The sequence below is a fragment of the Arvicanthis niloticus genome, chromosome Y (genome assembly GCF_011762505.2).
Source record: "Arvicanthis niloticus isolate mArvNil1 chromosome Y, mArvNil1.pat.X, whole genome shotgun sequence".
NCBI lineage: Eukaryota > Metazoa > Chordata > Mammalia > Rodentia > Muridae > Arvicanthis > Arvicanthis niloticus.
In genome coordinates this window covers 7,668,873-7,679,000 of record NC_133431.1, presented here as the reverse complement: position 1 = coordinate 7,679,000, position 10,128 = coordinate 7,668,873, and positions in this window count along the sequence as shown.

The following is a 10,128-nucleotide window of genomic DNA, read 5'->3' as shown; positions in this document are numbered from 1 at the left end:
ATCTTTTCTGCCTACAGAATATGTCTCTAACAGGCTGGTTTCACTCCATGTAAGCCAATCTCCCTGGCAGGTGTCTCACAGCTTTGGCGCCTCCAACATCTTGGAGTCTGTAGAGCGACCTAGGCTTCACTTCATCTCTCAGGATCTTCATGCAGGGACTCAGGATTAGAGTTGAGGTCATTTGTGGTGCATGCTTGTGATTTCCCTGAGAAAGGATCTGATGTTCTTTCTTTATTGAGAAAGGGTACATACACAGCAGTAACCATTTGGTTTTGCCAAAGAAGTCAGGAGAGGGCCATATTCTCAGTCTGGAAAGGGTATCACCTAATTACTCCTTTGTTTTTGCTGTCTCTTCTACCAGCTCTGTCTACTCTTCCTGGGTCTAACCTCTGCAGTGGTTGTGTAGTTTGTCTTGTGGGTTGGTGAAGATATCTGGAAATTTTAAGTTATATATAGTTTTATCTATGCAGTTCCTGTCTGAAGACTTATCTACTGTGATGGTTTGAATAGGAATGGCCCACATAGGTTCATGTTTGAATGCTTGTCCCATAGGGAGCTGCACTATTAGGAGGTGTGGCCTTGTTGGAGTATGTGTGGCCATGTTGGAGAAAGTGTGTCACTGTGAAGGTGGGCTTTGAGGTTTTAATAGATGTTCAAGCTGTGCCCAGTGTAGACACAGTCTCCTGCTGCTGCTTAAAATCAAGATGTAGAACTCTCACCTCCTTCTCCAGCACCATGTCTGCCTGGATGCTGCCATGCTTCCCACCATGATGATAATGGACTGAGACTCTGAAACTGTAAGTCAGCCCAATGAAATGTTTTCCTTATAAAAGTTTCCTTGGTCATGGTGTCTCTTCACAGCAATAAAACTCTAAGATACCTACTCACCCACTTTCTTTTACATGGTGAGACTGTTCCATCAGTTTCTGTCTCCACCCCCAAATTATTTATTTATTTAATTTTATTTTCTGTTTTTGATTCCAAATAACCTCTTTCTGAGTTTTAATTCACCCAATCTAGATTCTTTCCTTTCTGATCATTTTAGCACTTGTCTTTGTTTATTGGGTATTACTCCCCAATTTTTTCTTAATTTTGAGTCTTCTTATGGTCACATTTGTGTATGTTTATCCCCACAGCAAATTATTCACAATATGTATGTTAGTATTGCATTTTTTTAACCTGTGCAGTTGGCTGATACACGTTTAGTATTTAAGATCTCTGTTCATACACCACTGCTCGATTGCCTGGTTTAGATAATTTTACATTGTTTCTCTGGGACCAAGACTCTTAATGTATGTGCATATTAGCACTCTTCAGTCCTTAGTGTAGTTCCTTGTTATGTAGACAAAAACTGGAGCTACATTTTCATTACTGTGGTATTGTATTGTTGTCTCTGGGATGACTGAATCATTCAGGACAGTTTTGTTAAGTTAAAATTAAGTACTAATCAATCAAAATAGTTGCTTTGCTTAATGAGGGCAGATCATACTGTTTGTTTATTTATTTATTTTTATTTATTTTTTATTTATTTTGAGACAGGGTTTCTCTGTGTGGCTCTGGCTGTCCTGGAATTCACTCTGTAAATCAGGCTCTCCTTGAACTCAGAAATCTACTTCTCTCTGTCTTCCAAGTGCTGGGATTAAAGACTGCCTGGCTAGATCATACTGTTTATAATTACAAGTTTTGCTGGTAAATGTTACTTTAGAGTGGATCCTAGTACAGTTTTTAGAATTAGTGTCTAGAATATGCAAAATTTTCTTCAATGTATCTTGGCAAATTTAATTTCTTTGACTTTGGTCACATATACTCTGAGAAACTAAGAATGTTAAAAAGAAAAACAAAACCACTGTTTTTTAAATCACTAGTTAAGAAACTCCTTTCTATAGCACCTTACTCACATGGGAGGAAATGAAGGAGGAAAAGATTGCAGTTATTACTCTTTTAATTCTTATTATTTGGTCTTGTCATTTGGTGTCTTTGTTTTCCTCTGGTGTTTGGTGTAGGACTTAGTGGTCCTTTCTGATTCTTTTATTAGTAGGGAGGTGCTGACTGCACAAAGACCCTTGGCTTTTGTAGTTGTGAGCCCTCTGGGTCTTTTGTCTGGGCTATAGCCTGCAGCATGTGTATTGATCTCTAGGGTACAACCCAGTGCAGCATCCCTACAAGATAGAGCCAAGTACAGCAGGGGGAACCACTGGCTCTATCACCTTGGTGGGAAAGAATCAAGGTGAGACTTGAACATGACCTCTAGCAGTCACTGGAGTCCAGGGATCCAGTGATGGCATGGGGAGCATGATAGTGGGTGAGTTAGAAAGTGGGACAGAAGAAGAAGGGCCTGGTCCAGGGCCTGTTTAACTGAGAGCTGGCCAATCCAACCCAAGGGCCACATTTGACTTAAGCACCTGCAGTCTTGCAGGACTGTAAGACTGGTTCCCTTGATGTGTTTCTTTCCCAGGAATCCTATTAGCAAGCTGGCATGTGGGCAGGCGCGGTGTGTGTGTGTGTTTCCTCTTATCAGGTCAGCGTAGCATAGGTTAAGGACTTAGGTTTTGAAGCTAAAGCGATCCAGTTCAGTCTTGGCTTCATGTCTTTGAATGATCTATTTAACCTCTGAACCCCAGTTACTCCATCTGCAAAGTGGCAAGACTAATACTTCCTCGAGCATTCTATGAAGTTTAAAAACTAGCATGGTCCTCGGACACATAGTAGGTTCTGAGTGGCAGCTGCTGTTGTCTGGGCCAACCAAGACCTGTAGGTGTCCCATGTCCTGAGATCACAGGGGACCAGCTGGACCTTGGCTCATACCCCTCCACTCTCAGGCCTCCTTTCCCATCCTGTGGATAAGATCTGAGTTGGCAGACACTGTCAGGAGGACCTGCTGTCCAGGACACGTCCATGCCTGAATGGTAAGTCACTGGCTGCATCCCTGCCTGCACTGTGATTATAGGGTACTGAGAGAGCTGCACCCCCTGATAAAAGTGAGGCACCAAAAGAACCAGAGCTTTTGTTCTCTGAGCCATTCTATTGTGTCTCTCTCATCTCCCCCACTCCCCTCCTCTATCTCAATAAATAAATAAATAAATAAATAAATAAAAAATGTAATGGAAAAGATGAAGGGCTCTCAGCACCAGATCACAACACGGGCTCCTGGAGTTGGCAGCTTTCCAGTGCCTGCACAGAATTCCCTCCTTTTGCTTTCCTCAGTTCAACCTAATTAAGTTAAATTGGAGTTCACCCCTAGAAACAGAGTTTCCTGCATCCCTGCCACCCATCGGAGCCCTCCCTCAGTGCAGTCTGTGAACACTCTCCCTGTCTGATGCTTCCCTCAGAAGAGAACCACTGAAGTGACCACCCCATTGTCCACTTCTGTGGTCGGAGTCTCCTTCCCCAAGCATCCCTCGGGTCATGTCATACTGCCACCCTGGAACCTTCAGAGGGTCCCTGTTGCTTGTTTTCAGGCTCCTCAGTGTAGCACAAGGCTCTTCAGAATTTGACCTTTGCCTGCCTTTGCCTTGTAGACTTATGTTTCCAAGTAGCAACCAAGTCTCTGTTTCCTGCATGGGTCTGTAAATTACCTGCCTTTGTGCCTTTAGTCACATGGCCCATTAGCTTGGAAAGCCTTTATCCTGGTGGGATTAGAGCCATTTTGCAGGGATTAGTTGAAGTGCCAACTCTTCCAAAAACTGCATCTTGCCAGGGAACATGCTCCTGCCTCACCTGGCACACAACAGATTCAGAATTAATGTTGAATTTTCTCACAGACCCTCCTCTGTCACTGTGAGGGCCTGCAGAACTTAAAATAGCAGTATGAGCTGTCTGCCTTGCATGTGGGGAGCCTACCTGAGGCATGGTAGAACAGCTGCTTGGCCCTACCCACTGAAGTAAACATCACTTGGGGGGTGGTTCTTCTTGGTTCAGAGTAGGGAATGGGGGATCAAAGTGGTTGGAGGCATGTAACTGGTGTCAGGGGGTTCAGAAGGCTTGTCTTCTCTGAACCTTTTGAGGAACACATCAATCCTCACCTCAGCTCTCCCACTGTAGCTCAGTGGAGGCCTTCAGGCTTGGCATCCTATTTGGCCTTCTCCCTGGCACTTTCTGCTGGTCCAGGTTAGCCATATAGGGCCTCATTGCAGCCTAAATGAAGAAAGAAAGTGAAGTGCAGAGTTAGGACAAGGGACACCTATCCTACATCCCAGTGGAAGAGCCAGGGCATCTGGTGTTTCTACTGAGCAGGGAATAACCTTCAGCCTAGCTATCCCCTCTAAGAAAATCAAGATGGTAGCTGAGGGAAACCACCTCCAGGCCTGCCTGCCTTCACTCACTGATGCAGAAAAATGTGCAGACCCCCTGCCGCTGCCCCCCCACCCCCCACATACATGTAGAGTTCAGTTCTTGGCTGTGGTAATGTGGCAGAGAACCGGACAGAAACACCTTTGCCCTTCTGAAGGTGGTTTCTAGTCGGTTGACATCATAAACAGTTTCTGTAGTAAAAAGACATGTTCCCTTGTGTTTGGGGAATAAGTGGGTTGGAGAAAGCAGAAGGTGGTGAGAGTGTGGTGGGGACATCCCAGAGAAGGAGACATCTGAATGACAGTTAAGAGGCAGGCGAATTGGTGGTGTGGAGATCTGAGGAAAAAATACTCAGGTAGACTGAACACCGAAGCTGAATTCAGGCTCTGAGGTAAGAGAACAGAGTGAGGAGGGTCAGAGTGGGGAGGGTGGAAAGGGAGGGATGGAAAGATGGATGGATTTTTGTAAGAACTTCATCTTTTACTCTGGGGGCCGTGGGAGGCTGTAGGTTTTTTTTTTTTTTTTTTTTTTTTTTTTTTTTTTTTTTTTTTTTTTTTTTTGGTTTTTGAGACAGGGTTTCTCTGTAGCCCTGGCTGTCCTGGAACTCACTCTGTAGATCAGGCTGGCCTCGAACTCAGAAATCCGCCTGCCTCTGCCTCCCAAGTGCTGGGATAAAAGGCGTGTGCCATCAATTATTGATCATTATTGGTTATCAATCAGTATTGATAATTATTGATTACTGTTTATTCATTATAGATCATTTATTGATTATTGATCGTTACTCCATCACCGGAATCCCAGCTGCGTCTGCCTCCCAAGTGCTGGGATTAAAGGTGTGTGTCACCACTGCCCGGCAATCTGTAGGGTTTTGCCCAGAGCATGGACTTGGCCTGCCTCATGGGACAGGATGACTGCAGTTGTCTTTCTGGAGTTCATGGTCTCTCTGAGGACGCCCCAGCAGACTGAGAAAGCTCCCTGCCCTGTTTTCCCTGTGCCTTGTTCAGCCTCCATCACTAAGCCCCAAACTCTAACTACTGAGAGTTTTACTGGGTGTGGGGTGGGGGTGGAGGGCTCTGGATGGGGCTGGGTTTGTTACAGTGTTTTCCTGAAGTCTGCTTAGATGGCCAATTGAGAGCTTCATAGGAGTAAGTAATCAGTCAATTTGCCAGCTGGCGTTAATGGGTTGTTTGCAATTGGCCATGGTGGCCAAGCATTGTGTGTCAGGGCTTTCCCCATGGGCTGGTTGGGAAGCACTTAGTATCTATTGCTCTGTAGACCAGGGTGGCCTCGAACTCAGAAATCTGCCTGCCTCTGCCTCCCAAGTGCTGGGATTAAAGGCATTTGCCATCAATTATTGATCATTATTGTTTTTCAATTAGTATTGATTACCATTTATTGATTATTGATCAGCATTGATTATTGATCGTTATTCCATCACTGTCATCCACCTGCCTCTGCCTCCCAAGTGCTGGGATTAAAGGCGTGGGCCACCACTGCCCGGCCAGTTTTATTATTTCTACTCTGCTGGGCCATGGCTTTGGAAGACAGGGCCCATCTTTTCTTTCCTTTGGCAAAGTGTCTGTGCTCATAGTTTGTGAAGTGTGCAAGGAAAAGGGAGATCTGGACAGAGGTGATGAAGGTGGTATTCGGGGCAAGTAGTGTCTGTTATTTTTCCCAGGATAGATGGGCCGAGTATGTCCCCTGAGGTTGCAGTGGATGTGGAAATTCCATGATTGTCTTAGCTTGGTGATCCTGACGGAGGAGGATTGCTTCCTCTCACCCCAGCTTGTCTCCTTTCCTTTGTTCATCTCTGTGTGTGCAGGATGTGTATGAAGTGTGGCTCCATGCGGGCCAGCCTTGAACACAGAAGCATAGCCTCGGAAACCGCTTTTCTCAGAAAAAGCTGCTAGGTCTGTTGTAGAAGTCAGGAGCAGTAGATTCCACCTGCTCTACAAACTCATTTCTCACTCAGAACTTGGGGTGCATTCCCGGCTGATCTTGCAGGGGTCTGTTGTGAGGATCCGATACGATAAGAAGTATGAAAGTCCCTTAAAGAGAACAAGTCCTAAGAAATGTTGCTTTTTGCCGGGCCATGGTGGCACGCGCCTTTAATCCCAGCACTTGGGAGGCAGAGGTAGGGAGATTTCTGAGTTCAAGGCCAGCTTGGTCTACAGAGTGAGTTCCAGGACAGCCAGGGCTACACAGAGAAACCCTGTCTCAAAACAAACAAGCAAGCAAGCAAGCAAACAAACAAACAAACAAAAAACCCCAAAACAAAACCCAAAAAACCAACAAAACAAAACAAAACAAAAAAAGAAATGTTGCTTTTGCCTATGCCATCCCTGGGCTGGAACCCCCCCTCCCCGCCCGCCATGTTCCTCCTGACAGGACATTGTGTCAGCCTCCCCTGCACAAGCCACTGTCCTGTAGCCTTCTTCCCCTGTGAGCAGGGCCTCTCAGCGCTCACAGTGGACAGCAGACGTCCACTCTTTCCCGAGACACAGACTGAGCAGGGAGGTTCCCTGATGACACCAAGGTGGCAAACCCAGGATGGGTGCTCTGTGGGTGCTGAGGAACTCTAGTGGCCTATGAACTTATGCAGGGCTTCCTTTGTTTCTGTCACACTCCTATGATGTGCTTGTCAGCTGGAGTGTGAGTGTGAGTGGCTGTTCTGAAGGGCAGTGTCTTCTGGTACATAGGAAAACTCCCAGATCATCTGTCCTTCATGATCACACTCAGCTTCATTACATGGATAAGAAAATATGTGTGGTCACTCACTCACTCACTCAGTCATTTACTAACTCAGTCACTCACTCATTCATTCACTCACTCCCTTGCTCACTCACTCAGTCACTCACTGTTCACTCATTCAGTCAGTCACTCCCTCATTCACTCACTCACTCACTCGCTCCTCCGTCACTCAGTCATTCAATCACTCAGTCACTCACTCACTCGCTCGCTCAGTCACTCAGTCATTTACTCACTCAGTCACTCATTCATTCATTCATTCACTCACTCACTCACTCACTCACTCAATCACTCACTTATTCATTCATTCACCGCATGTCCTGTGCTCAGAGAACTCCTGCCTAGGTAGTCTGGACAGCAGCTAAGGCCTTGCTTCTTCTGTCTGGCCCTCAGTCTCAGTGTGCTTGCTTCAAGCCCATCTCTTCAGGAGATGGGTGGGGTGTGGGTGCCTTTGTCAAGGCCTTTATCCTTTGCAGGCCTGGGGAGGAGCAGGAGGAGGAGGAGGAAGGGGAGGAGGGAGGTGGCTGCTCAGTGCCTGTCCCTGCTGGGTCCAAACAAACATGGGTGTGGCTGGCATTTCCTCTGGCAACCATAGAGAAGGGGCGGAGCAGGTGTGCACTGGAGTCTGGTCTTGCTGGGATATTAGAAGATCTCTTGAGACCAGAGCTTGAGGAATGAGTAATGCACAGCCACCTGGACACATGGAGGCTCACAGAGTCCAGGATGGGCATTTGAGCTATTTTATAGTTTCTGGAGATGGCTGAATCTGGAGGTGGCTGTAGATGCATGGCCTGCAGAGGAGGCCAAGATGGTAGGGAGGCAAGATGGTAGCCAGGGCTACACAGAGAAACTCTGTCTTGAAAAACAACAACAACAAAACAAACAAACAAACAAACAAAGAGAAAGAAACACACATGGCTCCCTTTGATGGTTTCTTAGCAGGGCAGACATCTGGGTACATTTCCATCTTCTGAACTATAGAGCACTGCTAAGTGCTTCTTCTGTTCTGTCTCCTCCGGGTGACTCCAGCACCATCCCTATACCCTCCAGGCACAGTAGAGGGAACCAGGGACGAGGGACAGGAGACAGGAGACCCTGAAGTCAGCAGAAGGTTCCAGCTGCAAATGAGTCATGATGGTGTGTATAACATAGAACTTCGAGGGAGAGAGCCGCTCTGTAGAAGATGCAGCCTGCCCTGATTTGTGATGTGAACTAAACAATTAATTCATCCCTTCTAAGAACTATGAGCCCTCCCACTGAGCAAACCTTATTTGTTTTCCTCAATAGTTTTAGGAAACACACACACACACACAGCAGATTTTTTTTTTTTTTTTTTTTTTTTTTTTTTTTTTTTTTTGGTTTTTTGAGACAGGGTTTCTCTGTGTAGCCCTGGCTGTCCTGGAACTCATTCTTTAGACCAGGCTGGCCTTGAACTCAGAAATCCACCTGCCTCTGCCTCCCAAGTGCTGGGATTAAAGGCACGTGCCATCAATTATTGATCATTATTGGTTATCAATTAGTATTGATTACCATTCATTGATTATTGATCAGCATTGATTATTGATCGTTATTCCTTCACTGTTATCCCGCTGCCTCTGCCTTCCAAGTTTTTGGATAAAAGGCGTGTGTCATCAATTAATGATCATTGCTGGTTATCAATTACTGTTGATAATTATTGATTAATATTTATTGATTATTGATCAGCATTGATTATTGATAGTTATTCCATCACCGTCATCCCTCTGCCTCTGCCTCCTGAGTGCTGTGATTAAAGGCATGTACCTCCACTGCCCGGCAAGTCCCTCTCTTCCTCACTGCATTCTTCTGCACTTCCCTCTCTCCATCCTTTATTACCACCCTTTGCTGATGACCGGTCCTGTCCAGAGTACCACCCCAGCCATCTTCCTCCCTATTCCCCTACTTCAGCATCCTTTTACCTTATGACCCCAGCCCTAACCCCAAATCGGGACATGCTACCTCTGGCTCCGTCTTGCGCCTTTTCTGTTAGACTGGAAGACTGCCAAGGGCAGCAAGTGTTTAAAATCCAAGGGAGGAGGACACTGGGCTTGGAAAGCTACTCAAACCTACCATTTCCTTTTCCATAAAACAGAGCGGTCACCACACCTATATGGTAGGGTCAGCCTGGTGAATGTAAGGGTTGATGAATTGCATTTTCCCTTATTAGTCTGATAGTGACTCAGCCCAGGTGCCACAGCGGGACTTCACTGTAGCATTGACAAGCCTGACCAGGGGGAGCAGGGCCTTGACACTGAACAGCCTTCTTCTCTTACCTGCCCTTTAGCATCTGGCTGTCTGGTCCCAAGCCCTGGAGATGTATATAAGAAGTCTCCTGCGCATAAATCAGCAGAGATCAGCATAGATCACAGCGCAAGGGGGATGCAGATTTATGCAAATAATCGCTGCATAGTCAGGGCCGCTGGTGGTTCTGCATAAATTAGCATAGCTAATGAGCGGGTCCAGACTGCAGTCAGCTCATTAGCATAAATTGAAATAGATTTTATTATGATTAGCATGGGTTATAATGCAGCCCAAGAAATTCTAACTCCTTTTTTTCATAAATTAGCATATTTAAGGAGCACATCTGTAGAGGAACCAGCCGATGAGCATAAGTTACAAATTTTATTCACAAATTGGCATAAAGTAAGAAGTGTATATTCATTTCTAATCAGCCACAATGATGGAGCAGTCCAGGGGCCAGGGGAGACTGGTGTGACCAGTGCAGGTGTGAGCTAGGGAGAAGACATGGGAAAAGATTAACAAGGTAGGAGCTAGCATGGGGACCCTTGGGGACACCTCATTCCACCTGAGATCTGTCTGCTCTGACTGGTCTCACCCCTGTTGGTTCACTTCACACATAACAAACCTGGGTATCCTGGCCTCCACACTGACAGGAGGAATGGTGGCCAGCCAGGGAGAGCAGGAGCTGACACTGTGACTCCTGTCCACACTGACAGGAGCCATGGTGGCTGCCATGGGAGAGCAGCTCTCCTCACTCTAGTCCAGCTGGTGGGTGCCCTCACCAGAAGTAATGCTCTAAGAGAGAAGTTGTAACCCTGCATCCTGGAGGTG